Source organism: Mus caroli, unplaced genomic scaffold (genome assembly GCF_978045245.1).
Source record: "Mus caroli unplaced genomic scaffold, Mus_caroli_1 scaffold_14, whole genome shotgun sequence".
NCBI classification, from domain to species: Eukaryota; Metazoa; Chordata; class Mammalia; order Rodentia; family Muridae; genus Mus; species Mus caroli.
The window spans coordinates 45,945,399-45,962,135 of record NW_028227269.1 but is presented as its reverse complement, the minus strand read 5'-3'; positions in this window follow the sequence as shown (position 1 = coordinate 45,962,135).

Sequence of the window (16,737 nt, the reverse complement as noted above, 5' to 3'; positions counted from 1 at the left end):
GGCCACACTTTTCTGTCTTTGCCATCTCCACTACATACAACTTGCTTACTAGGATTCTGTGGGCTCTGCTTTGCACATGTTGTTGTCCTCAGTGCTCATCTCATAGTCTTCACTTATCAGAAAATATTGTATGAAACAAACCTATTTTCTATAAATAAAAATAAATTGTGGAAAGGCCGAGTAACTCACTAGCTTACATGACATCTCTAAAAGAAATATACGAAACCATAGTCAAAAGAAATTGAAAAGACAAATGATAAGACTTGGAACATAAAATCAACAGCTTCAACAACAATGAGATATAATGAATCAATGCAACCAAGAGTTGGATCTTTGAGAGAATCAATAAGATTCACATAAACCTTGTCATATTAAATTAAGGCAGAGGGAGAACATATAAGTTAGGAAAGTTAGGAATGAAAATGGGGAGACAAAACTGACACAGGGAATTCAGAGAATCCTAAGTATATACTAGAAAAGCTTCTACTCCACCAATGTGGGAAATCTAAAAGAAATGTATAATTTTCTTACTACATATCACTTCCAAAACTTAAACTGAAATGACATAAGTAATTTAAACAATCCTATAACCTCTAGTAAAATATAAGTAGTAATTAAAAGTCTCCCAACAACAACAAACAACAAACCAAGGGATACATGGTGTCAGAGCAGAATTCTACCAGAACTTCAAAGACTTGTTAATGATCATACTCCTCAAATTATTTCATAAAATAGAAAAAGTTGGAATATTGCCTAACCTATTCTATGAGCACACAATTACTTCAATACCAAAATCACATAAAAACCAAAAAAGAAGAAAAATAAAATAAAATAAAATAAAACTACAGACTAATTTCTCGCAAAAATATTGATGCAAAAACACTCAGTAAAAGTACTTACAATCCAAATTCAAATACAAATCAAATCATCAACCATGATCTAGCACACCTCATTCCCAAGAGGTAACCATGGTTCAATGTATAAAAATCAGTAAATGTAATCCATCACATAAACAAACGTAAAGATGCAAGCCACATTGCCCTCTCAATAGATGCTTTAAAATCCTTTGACAAAATCCAAAGCCACTTCATGATAATAGCACTGGAGAGATTAGGGATACAAAGGACTTTCATCAACATAATAAAGACAGTTTATAGTAAGCTGGAGCTCATAGAAAACATCAAATAAGATGGGAGAAACTCAAAGCAATTACACTGAAACCAGAAATAAGGCAAGGTTGTCAAAATTTTCTACATTTTTTCAATATAGTATTTGAAGTCTCAGTAAGAGCAATAAGAAACTAAAGAAGCATCCACTTCTGGATTTGCCAAGCTCGTGTCTCTAGCTGCATTTGTAGCATAAGATGGCCTAGTCAGCCATAACTGGGAAGAGAGGCCCCTGGGTATTGCAAACTTTATATGCCCCAGTACAGGGGAAGGCGAGGGCCAAGAAGTGGGCGTGGGTGGGTAGGGGAGCAGGGCAGGGGGAGGGTATAGGGAACTTTTGGGATAGCATTTGAAATGTATATAAAGAAAATATCTAATAAAAATATTATAAAATAAAATAATTAAAAATTAAAAAGAAAGAAAACTAAAGGAAATCTAGTACATGCACATTGGAAAGTAAGAAATCAAAATATCTATATTTGCAGATGATAAGACACTGTATGTAAGTGACCCTAAAATTTGCAAAGAAAAACCTGTATAGCTGATATCTGTTTTTAGCAATGTAACTGGATATAAAATTAGTTCATAAATATCAGTAGCAACCCTGTATACAAATGACAAACAGACTGAAAAAGGTACACCTTTCACAATCACATCAAACAATACGAAATATCTTTGGGTAACTGAGAATGCAAGTGAAAAATTTATATGATACAAATCTTAAAAGATTGAAGAAAGGACTTAAGGAAGATGGCAGAAGATGGAAAAATTCTTCTATGCTCATTGACCGGTAAGATTAATATAGTTAAACACTGCCAGGTTATCAAAGCAATTGCCCAAATAAATGCAATCCTTATCAAAATTTCAACATAATTCTTCACATATCTTGAAAGGACAACGTAAGTTTCATATTCTACACACACATACATACACACACAATCTAGAATAAAAAAAAAAAAACCAACTGATGGAAATATCACCCCCCCACACACACACACTATTTCAAGTTATGCTAAATAGCTATAGTAATAAAAATAGCATAGTACTGGCATAAAAAACAGACTTGTCGATCAATGGAATGAAATTGGAGACCCAACATAAATCGTCAAAACTATGGACACCTGCTTTTTCCACCCTGCACAAAACTCAACTCTAAAGGAATCAAAGTCTTGGAGTAAAACCTGATATAGTGAACCTGTTAGAAGAGAATGTGAGAAACAGCCATAAATTCATTAGCACAGGAAAAGAATTTCTGAAGAGTTCACCAAAAGCATAGGCAATATGATCAGTAAGTAGTAAACTGTATCTAATGACACTGCAAAGCTTCTGCATGGCTGTTACATAGACCAAATATACGTCTACAGTATGTAAAAGGGGTAGATGTCCGAGGTGTATAAAGAACTCAAAAACAAGATATCAAGAAAAAAATAACCCAATTAAAATGTGATACTGATTCAAAGAACTCTCAAAAGAGGAAACATGAATTGCTATGAAATACTTAATGTTTAACAATCTTAGTCGTCCAGAAAATGCAAATTAATACTATTTTCATATTACATCTTGCAGCCATAAGAATGTCTAAGATCAATAGAAGAAAGGACAGCTCATGCTGCAGAGGATGTGGAGTAAGGGGGACTCTCATTCATTGTTGTGGGGAGTTCAGCCTTTATAGACACTAAGAAAATCAGTATGGAATATCCTCAGAAAGATGCACATTGATCTATTTTAAGATTCAGCTATATGACTCTTGGACATATACACAAAGGTTGTTTCATTTTACTACAGAGATACTTCCTCGACCATGCTCATCACTACTCTATTTAATAGCCAGAAATTTGGAAAAACCCTAGATGATTTAACAGGTTAATGAGTCAAGTGAATGTTGGACATTTATACCAAAGAATATTATAGAGACAGTAAAAAAAATATAACATATTAAAACATGAAATTCATAGGTTAAGTGGGTAGAAGTATAAAACATTATAATTAGTGAGGCACCCAAGACTCATGTTGATATAAGGTAAAATTGCTAAAATAGCTAATATACAGAGGTTGAGTATTAAGGAAGGGATTGAGGTGGACTGAAAAATCTTCCTAAGAAAGGGAAGTATAATAGATAGTTATGTCTTAATTGAGAAAAGGATGGAATGGGAGGATGAAGGGGAGACTAGGAGGAGAAAGGGATGCAAGGGAAGAACTATAAGAAGTTATTGATAAAATTAATGTCCATTCATGTGGTAGTATAGAAACCTAATAAAGTTGAAGATTACACACACACACACACACACACACACACACACACACACACACACACACATATATATATAAGCAGCCCAACAAGCAGCTGACTGAGACAGAATCAGATACTTACAACCAGGCAACGATCCGAAGTCAGGAATTTCTGTGGTTGCATTAGAAAAAGGCTGGAAGAAGCTGAGGAGGTGGCAACCCCATAGGTAGACAAGCAGTATCCACTAATGTGGACCCCCGAGATCATACAGACACTGAGTCACCAAACAGGCAGCACACACTAGCTGGTCTAAGGCCCCCAACATATGTACAGCAGAGGACTGCCTGGTCTGGCCTCAGTGAGAAAAAGGCATGCATAACTCTCTAGAGACATGACTCTCTAGGGATTTGGGAGGCCTACCAGGAGTGGGGTGGAGTGGGGGATATCCTATTGGAGACAGAGGGGAGGAGGAATGGGATGAGAAACTGTGGCGGTGTGGCACACGATTAGTGGGGTTTAAGTGGACTGTAAAAAGTAAAAGTTAAAAAAAATGCAAGGTAGCCATATACTGTTAACCCTCATCTGCCATTAATGGAGATCCTAAATATACTTATTAACCCTTTGGGAAGAAATAAATAAATACATACATAAATAAATAAATAAATAAATAAGACCTAAATGAAATCAGCAAATTTTGGAGGAGACAGAGCCCCAAATGTGTATCCCTTGTTGTCAAATGAAGATTCTAGTACCAGGATTGAGTTGCATATAATTGAGTTATTGGCCAAAGAGTCCCATTGAAAGCTACAGACGACCCAGGCTTTTGACAAGCCTAATTGTTACTGACAAAAAAGTATGATTAATGAAGCCAACACATATACAACTCATTGAACATGGAGAAGTGGAGCTGGTGTTTTTATAGAGCCTCTAACCCTACATGTTTAAAACTTCAGTACAGAAAGTTAGTCTGTGAACTACCAGAGGAGAAATGTAAATACCAACACACCACAAACCTTTCAATGCCAATGGTGTTTTGCCTGCAAGATATACTAGGACAATGATTTGATTTAGAACCCCTATATGAATTAGAAGCCATATCCAACACCCTACCAAATATTGCTTAAATTACCAAGAACTCAAGGACTTGAGACTAGATAGCTCTGGGACCTAAGGTAAATGAAATATTACTATTCTAAAATCAAAACAAAACAAAACAAGAAAACAAAAACAAAAAACAAACAAACAAAAAACCCAACAAGAACAAAATACTGGTAAAACTCATAGCAATAAAATGACTCTGTGAATATACAAACTACACTTATGAACATGACTTATGAACAGCAAAAGTTGAACAATAACAAATCCTAACTTAGTGGAGTTTAGAAGTTGATCTTATGTCTTTTTTGGGTATGTAAAACATAATCTGTGTACAAATGAAGGCACAGACAATGAAGTAACAATTTCAGGGACTTCAGAGGTTTGCACCAATGAGGCCAGAGCTGAAAGGAGTAGTGGACACATACCCCCATCCTTAACCTCCATCTTCATTTCCTACAAGGAAGTCCCACTGGGGAAACAAACTACTCTTAGAGAAGTCTGCTTTCCCAGCAGTAAATGGCCAAATGACCTCATTGGCATCTTCTGTGGTTCATTATTTGACAAGCTATTTCTTACACATTATTTATTATATAATAGTAATAAAACCTGAATTTAAAAAACCTAATCAAACAAACAGAAAATTGCCAAAGGAAAAGCAAATTAACCAACCACCGCCCCACATCTAGACATATAGACACACACACACACACAAGTACACACACACACATTCATAAAGACAAAATTTAAACATCTCAAAAGACACCAAATCAGAAACAATAATCTGTATTCTTACAAGGAAAAATACAATGCCCAGACAAAATATTATAAGTGAAACAAAGAATATACATATATATATATATATACATATATATATATATATATATGGAGAGAGAGAGAGAGAAAGAGAAAGAACAAGAAGAAGAAGGAGGAGGAGGAGGAGGGGGAGGAGGAGGGGAGGGGCAGGGGAGGGGAGGGGAGGGGGGAGGGGGAGGAAGTTAGTCCATGAATTTGATGAAGTAGGAGTTGGAGAGAGAATATGAATGGTTAAATGATATAAGTACAGTACTCATATATGAAACTCTCAAAAATATTTAAAACTCTGTATTATTTAAAAAGACGATCTGGTTATTATGATGAAATACTATAATTACTATAATCTTTCTACACTAAAGAGTTTAAAACTTTAATGAAGTAAATTATTAGCAAATACTTGACATAATTGCTAATTGTGTTATCTTACTAATTAAAGAATTACTACTTTTTATTTTACTGTATTCCTAAATCAGAAATTGTTCACAGATCTGCTTTATTTTCTACCAGGGGGCAGGCCCAGGAGGGTTTAGATCCCAAAGGAGGGTGTGTGTAATAAGCTAAAGAAGTTTTTGACCAAGAGGTAGAGCTCATACACTCTGGCACTGGAGACAACTCAGGCCACCTTATTTGTACATATAATTTTTTTCACAGCTGAAAATGTTTTATAGTTTTTTTCATTTTCTCATTTATAATTTCTTTTAAGAACTTTCTATATTTAGTAATAATGTGTACAATGTAATTTTGCTGAGTTTTTTTCTCCTTTTCAATTTCCAATGTTTCAGGCTAACCCATTAACTGTATCAAAAAAGAGGAAACACAGCTTCAGCGAGTATTTAATCTGTAACCCAGCACATTGGTACATAACCAAGTGATAGTGGTTGTTAGCAATTGCAGTTACAGTATAGAGAGCTGAAAAAATACATACCCTGGAAATTATGATTTAATTATTGGCACCAATTATCTCTACATATCCTAATCAAGAGATCTAACTCTTTTAATGCCAAGAGCTCCCAGTAAATTATGAACTGAGTCAGTTCCTCACCCCTGTTTGGCTCATCTCTGAATATTTCTGTTAGGTCTTGAAACCTATGACCCAGCAGGACCTTTCCAATCTACTACCTTTTGTTTGGAACGGATTGGTGTTGTTAGATGTAGGTTTCCATCAGAAGACATTAACTAATATACACAGACCAGGACCTCATATCACCATTATTAACAAAGAACAAAGCATTACCGGCTGAAAGGACAGGTGATTCTGCACTAATATCCCCACAAGTCCTTGACGAGTGGAGACCTAACTTTTCAGGCCTTACCATTTAGAGAGAAGTCTGCATTACCTGCCAGCACTTTTCCCAGCAGAGGCTTGGCTACCTCCAATTTCCCTTTTAGATTACTTAGCTGTCACAGTTATCTTTCTTCTTCATCAGTTAAGTAGCATGATCAGAGTGTTATAATAAAAAAGTTAAAAAAAAAAAACCTATTGTACAGAATGGATTTAGTGATCAGATTTGAATAGGTATGGCACTTATAGGCTTATATATTTGAATGTTTAGCCACAAGGGAGTGACACTATTACACTATTTGAAAGGATTAGAAGGATTAAGATGTGTGCCCTTGTTGGAGTAAGTGAAGTTTGTTGGAGGACATGTGTCACTGTGGGTAGGCTTTGTGGTTACAAAACTCTAAGCTAAGCAAGCTCTCTCTCTCTCTCTCTCTCTCTCTCTCTCTCTCTCTCTCTCTCTCTCTCTCTCTCTCTCTCTCTCTCTCCCTCTCTTTGACTACAGAGTAGGATATAACTCTTAGATACTTCTTCAGCATCATATGTGCCATCATGCTCCCTGCCATGATGATAATGGACTAAACCTCTAAATTCTAAGTATTCTCCCAAATGAAATATTTTCTTTAATAAGAGTTGCCTTGGTCATGGTGTCTCTTCAAAGCAATAGAACAGTACCTAAGAGAAGTAAGTACAAAAATCTCACTTAGAATCTTTGTCTAATCAAAATACTGCTAGAAAAAATAAGTATATGTGCTGTGGAAACAAGTAAAAGCTTTTTAAGTAGAATATATGAACTCAAATTTAGAAATTTTATTGTGAATCAAGTTTTGATGTCTAAAAGTGAAAAAAGGTAAAGAAAGTAAATAGCAAATAGAGTACCAAAAGTAATAAAATGCAATAGAATATAAAAAAAATTTAAAAATATGCTTTTAAAATAATGTTTCAAAAATTCATTTGCCTATAAATACAATGTTTAATACCTTAACTAGCAACTATAAATTGACTTTTATGACAAGTATCAAAAATTAGTATTAATTTTCAATTTCTATAAATTTTGTGAGACAAGACCTTGACCAAATTCTCTATTCATACAAATAAAGCACTAGAATCTTGCTTCTCTTTGCTTAAATGGGTGTAGCCATGAAAGGGTGAGAAGGCTTAGCTCACTTACTGATAAATCTGATATTTATATCTAGAAACAGTTACTATAGTGATATGAAATTGTGCAATCCCTATACTCAGGCTGTGACAGGAGAAATAGAAAAGTTGCCTATGTATAAATCCCTCTTCCCAAGATTATCGACAAACCAAAAGCATAACACCATGATAGTTATTGGCTACAAAGCTCAGTCCCTCTCTTCTGGGGCCTCTAGATAAAGTTTCTTAAATTCGAAATTGGACATCAACATCTATTAAAAAGCTTGCATCAAATACAAATCTCCCAATACAGAACACAATAGATTCTGTACCCTACACACCAGTTGGATTCCACAATCTCCAGTTGGATTCCACAATCTCCTATCTGAACAGTCATGTTTTCTATCTTCAGAAAAATCATTCCTTTTATAAAGTTCAAGTAACTATGGAGAAAAGATCATAGAGAAGGTTTCACCTCCTTGAAAACTATAGTTCACCTCAACATCTAGGAATCAGTTACTGCAGAATACATATTAATGGTACAGCAAGCTTAAAAATCTTGGTGTGTTTTCTTTTGATCTCATGTCACAGTATCTGCCTTTACAATGTTCACTTATTTGCATGTTTTATTACTTTCCACCTCTATTCCCATCTAAATCCTATGTTGATTTCAGCCTCAATTGAAACACTATGTATAGTGAATAATAATATAGCTTTGTGACTTGTTTTCTCTCAGTTTATATGTTTTATGTAAAGTTGATACATGTCATTGGATGTAATTCATTTATTCTCTATCCCCAGCTTATAAAATGCTCTATAATACTGATATATAACACAGTCAACAACATTAAAAATAATACATTACTTGTTTTGCTTAAAATAAAAAGGCATTAAAGATACACCCTGAAATTGAATTTATACATGGTATGAAAGTAAGAGTTCTTATGTATTATAAGGAGAAGTGGGAAAAACACGTTCAGATCACATGTTCAGAAAACATTCTAAAAATATTATTCATCATATTGAAAAACAATACAGACATTTATCTTTTGTATAACGTGTGAATAAATTATTTTGTGTTCAAAAATCTAACTCACAGTCTAATAATGGCACATTATTCTATTCCTCTCTATATATGAAAAAATAAAAATGGTAATTAGTTTAATATGTAGTGAAAGAAAGTAAGAAAGAGGCATAAAGGTAAACAAAGATAATGTATCTACCGAGAATTAATGCCAAGTCATGTGCACACTTCTGTTATCACATAATCCTAAAGTGTGAGTGAACGTAAGTTTGTTTTCTAATCTTGTAATAGTTCTGTTCTTCTAATCGTATTTACGCATGTCTCAGTGCTATCACTTGAAAAGTGTAACTAACAATACCTGGAAAAAATTTTCTCTTAACTTTCACGAAACCAAACTGCTTTCATTAAACTCCTGAGTATCACAGTCAGCTTCCTACCAGTGTTATCACTGTGTGTTAATACTATCTGAATGATACAAGATGGCTTCAGAACATCACATTGCTCCCACACTCCCATTAGTATTGATATTATCACATCACTAAAAAAGTTATGTGGGAGGAATAAATATAAGTTCTCATTAGCAGCTAATAAAATCCATCCTGGTGTAATGTTCTAATCTTTATGCATTAATAAAAATGATCTCTAGATGTGAAAGATCATATTACAGCAGGGCCTCACCTGTGCTCATTTTTCCAAACATAAACTACATGTGTGGCAGATGTCACTGCAAACAGTCACCACCATTTTAGAAAACAGTTTGTTTTCATCTAGTGTTGTTTCTAGTATTTTAGATTTAAGCTGAACTAAAACTTTGCCTAAATTTACTGTCTACTTCAAATAATTTTTTTTTATTGTAATGTCTTCAAGCTTTACCTCTGAGTTCTTGCCACCTATTCTCATCATTGTCTTTCTTTTGGATTAAAGCTCTCATTATGTAGCCCAGGTTGACCTCCAGTTCTTCCTTGTCCTGCAGCACACCTACTGCTGGATTAGAGACATGTGCCAGCACATGTAATTACCATATTTTGATAGGTGCAATCTTCTCTGCTTTTCACTTCAACAAACATGATTGATTTATTTAAAAGAGGAAGATACAAATGAAACAAATATAGCACCCTCTGTCCTTTCTCCCTATTTACTGCAATAAATTGTTCTTATTTGTCATAGAAAGTGAATAATTATTTTATTTTTTTCCTTTTTTATTGGATTTTTCTTTATTTGCATTTAAAATGATATTCCATTTACTGGTCTTTCCCACTCCCACCACTGGAAATGTCCTATCCCATCCCCTTCCCTCTGCTTCAATAAGGGTGTCTCCCCAACCTCCTACTCCTACCTCCCTGACCTGGCACTCCCCTACACTGGGGCATCTAGCCTTCACAGAACCAAGGGCAACTTGTCCCATTGATGCCTGACAAAGACATTCTCTAGTACATATGTAGCTGGAGCCATGGGTTTCTCCATGTGTACTCTTATTTGGTGGTTTCGTCCCTGGGAGCTCTGAGGATTCTGGTTGGTTGATAATGTTGTTCTTCTTATGGGTTTGCAAACCCTGTAAGCTCTTTCAGAACTTTCTCTATCTCCTCCATTGTGGAACCAGTCTCAGTGCAATGTAGGCTGTGAGCATCTGCCTCTGTATTTGTCAGGCTCTGCTAGAGTCTATCAGGAACCTGATTTGTCAGACTCCTGTCAGCAAGCACTTCTTAGATCAGCCATAGTGTCTGGGTTTTATGTCTGCATATGGGATAGTTCTGCAGGTGGGGCAGTCTTACGGTCATTTCTTCTTCAGTTTCTGCTCCACACTTTGTCTCTGTTACTCCTCCCATGGGTATATTGTACACTCTTCTAAGAATGACTGAAGCACCCACATTTTGAACTTCTACTTGAGCTTCCTGTGGTCTGTGGATTGTATCTTGGATGTTCCAAACTTTTAGGCTAATATCTACTTATCAGTGAGTGCATATCATTCATGTTCTTTTGTGATTGGGTTACCTCACTCAGGATGATATTTTCTAGTTCCATCCATTTGCCTAAGAATTTCATAAGTCATTGTTTTTAATAGCTGAGTAGTACTCCATTGTGTAAATATACAACATTTTCTGTATCCATTCCTCTATTGAAGGACATCTGGGTTGTTTTCAGCTTCTGGCTCTTATAAATAAGATTGTTATGCACGTAGTGGAGTGTGTGTCCTTGTTATTTTTCTAGCATATTTTGGGTATATGTGCAGGAGTGGTATAGCTGGGTCATCAGGTAATGCTATGTCCAGTTTTCTGAGGAAATGCCAGAGTGATTTCCACAGTGCTTGTATCAGCCTGCAATCCCACCAAGAATGGAGGAGTGTTCCCCTTTCTCCATATCTTCATCAGCATCTGCTGTCACCTCAGGTTTTGATCTTAGCTATTCTGACTGGTGTAGTTTTGATTTGCATTTCCCTGATGACTAAAGATGTTGAACATTTCTTTAGGTGCTTCTCAGCCATTCTGTATTCCTCAGTTGAGAATTCTTTGTTTAGCTCTGTCCCCCATTTATAGGGTTATTTGGTTCTCATTATTCTAACTTCTTTGTATATATTAGATATTAGCCCTTAATCAAATGTAGGATTGGTAAATATCTTTTTCCAATCTATTGGTTACTGTTTTGTCCTATTGACAGTGTCCTTTGCCTTACAGAAACTTTGCAGTTTTATGAGATCCTATTTGTCTATTGTTGATCTTAGAGCATAAGCCATTAGTGTTCTCTTCTGGAAATTTTCCCCTGTTCCCACTTGTTTGTGGCTCTTCACCACTTTCTCCTCTACTAGTGTCAGTGTCTCTGGTTTTATGTGGAGGTCCTTGATCCACTTGAACTTGAGCTTTGTGCAAGGAGATAAGAATGGATCAATGTGAATTCTTCTACATGCTGACCACCAATTGAACCAGCACCATTTGTTAAAAGTGCTGTCTTTTTTCAACAGGAAAGTTTTAGCTCCTTTGTCAAAGATCAAGTGAGCATTGGTGTGTTCGTTCATTTCTGGGTCTTCCATTCTATTCCATCGATCTACCTGCCTGTCTCTATACCAATACCATGTAGTTTTTATAACTATTTTTCTGTAATACAGCTTAAAGTCATCAATTGTGATTCCCCCGGAAATTCTTTCATTGTTGAGAATAGTTTTGCTATGCTTGGTTTTATATTCAAAATGAATTTGCAAATTGCTCTTTTAAACTCTGTGGAGAACTGAGCTGGAATTTTGATCCAGATTGCATTGTGTCTATATTTTGCTTTTGGCAATATTGCCATTTTTACTATATTAATCCTGCCAATTCAAGAGCATGGGAGATCTTTGCATCTTCTGAGATCTTCTTTGATTTCCTTTTTCAGAGACTTTAAGTTCCTGTCATACAGATCTTTCACTGGATTGGTTAGAGTCACACCAAGGTATTTTATATATTTTGTGACTATTGTGAAGGGTGTCATTTCTCTAATTTCTTTCCTAGCATGTTTATCCTTTGTGTAGAGAAAAGCTACTGATTTGTTTGAGTTAATTTTATATCCAGCCACTTTGCTGAAGTTGGTTATCAAGTTTAGGAGTTCTCTGGTGTATTTTTGGGGTCACGTAAGTATACTATCATATCATCTGCAAATAGTGATACCTTGACTCCTTCCTTTCCCATTTGTATCCCATTGATCTCCTTTTGTTGTTTTATTGCTCTGGCTAGGACTTTGAGTACTGTATTGAATAGGTAGGGAAAAATTGGGCAGTCTTGTCTAGTCCCTGATTTTAGTGGAATTACTTCAATTTTCTCTTCAGTTAGTTTGATGTTGGCTACTGGTTTGCTGTATATTGCTATTATTAGGTTTAGGTATGGGCTTTGAATTCCTGAACTTTCCAAGACTTTTCCTTTTTATTATGTCAAATGTTTTCTTAGCATCAAATAGGATGATCATGTGGTTGTTTTGTTTGAGTTTGTTTATTTAGTTGAGTAGGAATAATTATTTTCCTGTTAAAGAATTGGAGAGATACAGAGAAAGCAAGCCAGGAAGTGGGGAAATAGAAAAATAAAGGGAGCATCAGGGAAAATTTAATTTTTACACAAAGATGTTGTTGGTGGCTACAGCTATTTACTCTTTCATTATTCTTTGCCTATGCTCATAAGATTTCATTTATCTCTGATACTCAGTTGATTTTCAACAAATGCAGTTCTTCTGCAGTCTTCGAATGAAACTGTTTACTGATTTGGTCTAAGTTCAAAGGTTTCTTTGGAAACAAGATGACCAAAGAGATGTATATGTTCTGCATGGTGTAAACCTCTCAGTATCCTTTTTTTGTTGTTGTTGTTGTTAACTCTTTCCTCATCCTGTGGTTCTGGATATTATCTCTCACATTCCTGATTCCTTGCTATTACAGACTCACACTTCATTATTTGGAAGCCAAAAAATGAACTCTTTCCTTAGATTGCCTTTGGCCATGTTATTTTAAGCACAGCAATAGAAGACTGAAATGATGGGGACTTCAGTTCGAATCTCAAGCAGCCATGTAAAAGTTGAACATGGCTACACATATGTATAACCACAATATAGAAATCAATGAGAAGATGATCCTAGAAGCTTATAAGGTAACAAGCCAAGCCTAAACAATGAGTTTTCAGTTTAGTGAGAGATACTGTCTCTATAAGAATAAGAGTGGTGTAGCAAAACACCAGACAACCTCCTTGACCTATGCCAATTCATATATTAGTACACACACACACACACACACACACACACGTACACACACACACACACACACATGAATTATTGTCTTTTTATATTTCTGATTACCTGAACTTCACTAAAGTATGCTGCTATTTATGTTCTAGGAACATTATTTTATTAATTTCTAAATTTGGAAATCTTCAAATTGATTTTTAAACAATAGTTATAATGAAGTATTAAAGATAACATGTTTTTCATGAAGTGTTTGCTTCACACTGATTTCAAATAAGGCACAATGCCTGCAAAAAAAAGGTAAACTATGCTTTCTTAAGGCTTCCTATGCATATGGCAATTTATCAGAGAGATTTGCATTCATACACAGTCTTGTTCTTTCCTAGACAGGGAATGTGGAAGAGTTATTATGAATTTAAAAATAATGATAATTAAAACCACTATCTTCATGATAGTAAGCTAGTGTTAAAATGATTGGTGCCTCTGTAAATGTATGAGATAAGATGACTCTAATAGAAGAGTATGCAAATTATGGTATGTATGTGAACATTTTAGCATAGATTAGTTTTCCACGATGCCTATCATTTTTAAATCTCATTATATTTATAGTAATTATGTTATAAGCAAAACAAAATCTCAATGTGCTTTAAAATCCTAAAAGGGGAGTTAGAAAACATGTTTCTAGACTTTGTTCCCATTATGATAAATACCATTAGATTGTCCATCCTTGAAATTTATATCCAATTGCATCCATCTTTTTAAATATGATTTCACAAATCAAACCAGAATGAAGAAGTCAATGGAAATGTTTTTTTCAACAGTATTCTCTGAGAGTATGTGATAAACAGCATTGTTTACAGGACAGTGAAACGTGCCATTTACATTTAGAAAGAATAGCGCTGATTAAGCTTCCTTTTGGCCTGGGCTTTCTCCTCCACAATGTGCTAAGAAATTCAATCTTGGGTTTTAGAGCCATACATACTTCTAATCATAACACGCCAGAAGCAATAAAACTACCAGAATGAGTGTGGCTGCTTACTTCTGACATGATAACATTTCTGAGCCAGCAGTGTTCCAAAAACATATGTTATTATTATCTTTGGATTGACAGTTTAGCACTCAAGGGCTTCTTTCTCTTCCCAGGTTTGATTTTAAAATACACAAAGGGCTCCCTTAAAATAAAATAAGTGTTATATTTTATTTTGAACTCTGTCTCATCCTCTTCTTCCAGAGGGGGGAAAAAAAGAAAGTTATTGGTTTTGTAATTAACTAATCTACATGTTTTTAGAAGAACTAAAGGACACAGGGGATTTGCTGAACATTGCTGCTTTATCGATTAGCTCTGACTGAGGACTGTACCATTCTAAAAAAATGCTTTCTTTTATTTTGTGTATATTAAATATGACAACTCTCCTGAAGGAATATTAAAAATTCCTGGTTTCAAGATAAGAAAATAAAAGGAAAACCTCTCTACCTGATAAAAACTTCAAATTTATCTGTAAAAAAACAAAGTTGACAAACAACTTTTCACTGATTTTGAAGACAAATCTTGTTCATAAAAACATTATTCTACAAATTGTGAGTGAAATAAGCAACTCCACCTACAAAATAGCCTGTATTTGCATAATTTATCTTCATCATTTAAACAGAAATTTGTCTAAATAAATGATTTATCTTGACTTATGATTTCATTTTACCTGTTTCTCAAAGTAATTTCTGATTTATAACCCAAAGATCCAATTTTAGTTAGCAAATATAATTAAAAAGCAGAATACATTATTTTTAAGCAATTTGTTTGTTATTTAGACTGGACTTCTAGTAGTCCAAAATACCTTTTATTTATTTATTTATTTTGTATTTTTCAATTTAGAAGCTATTAGACGGAAGCTAATATTCTTTCTGTATCATGCCTCATTTGCTTTAATTAGTCTTGAAAAAATACAAAGAAAAAAGAGAATATTTGTTTTTCAAATTATACCCTGTTGAAATTCTAAAAGAAGGAAAACATAGATGAACAATTTTTAGAAAATAAAGATTTTTAAAGTAGAGTAGTGTACAATCTCAATTATCTTTAAAGGAATAAATCTCAAATGAGAATTTGATTGTTGATAATTAAGTACACTAGACATTTAATGCACTTTTTTGCTAACTATGTATGTTCACGTGTTTCTGTGTGCATATGAGTAGATAAGATAGGAGGTAAAGGGAAGAAATGTTGGGGTGGTAAGTTATGACATTATTACTTCTAGAGAGAGGACATTTTATTCTAAGCTGCAGATACGGTATTTCTGAGGTACACTTATTATACACTTCATATCTGTGTATGCAATATACTTCTTTAAAGTCTTATGCATTCATCTTTAGAATATGAGCTTGTGCTATTTTTCAAAAACCCTGTTAAATTCTGGCTAATACAAGTCAAATCTGCTGCATTTCCATGCTTAACAAGATTATTTTGGTGGTTTGAATAGGTTTGGCTCCCCAAAGATTTATGTATTTGAATGCTTGACCATAGGGATGGCACTCTTAGGAGATGTGGCCCTACTAGAAGAGCTGTGCTTTGTTGGAGTAGGTATAACACTTTACAAGTGGTCTTTCAGTTTTCCTATGCTCAATATCCTCCCAATGTGGAATTCATGCATTCTCCTGGCTGCCTTCAGAAAAAGATGTAGAACCTGTTGCTTCTCTAGAACCATATCTGCCCATATGCTTCCATGCTTTCTGCCATGATGATAATGGACTAATCCTCTAAAACTATAAGCCAACCCTAATTAAATGTTTGATTTTATAAGAGTTTCTTTGATTGTGTTGCATTGTCATAGCAATTGAATCTGAACTATGACAGATGTTGGTACCAGGGACTGGATTCTCTGGGTTCTTGTGATACGCATTGCTACATATACATACACATACACATACACATACACATACACATACACATACACATACACATGCACATGCACATGCACATGCACATGCACATGCACATACACATACATATACATTGTTTGGAGGAATGGTAATGTAGATTTGGGGATTTTGGATTTTCAAAGCAGTGTAATACTTTAAGTGGGACTTAATAGGTCATCTTAGTGGGAATATGGAAGACACTGATGCTGAGTTTGATTTGAACTCTCGAGACCTGGCTCAAGAGATTTCAGGGGGAAAGAGTTTACATGTGTTGCCTAGAGATCATTCATATAGTATTTTGGTGAAGTTGAGGCTGCTTTTTGCCCTTCTCTAAAGAGTCTGCCTGAGGTTAAAGTGAAGATTTAAACTAAATCACTGACAAAGGAAATCT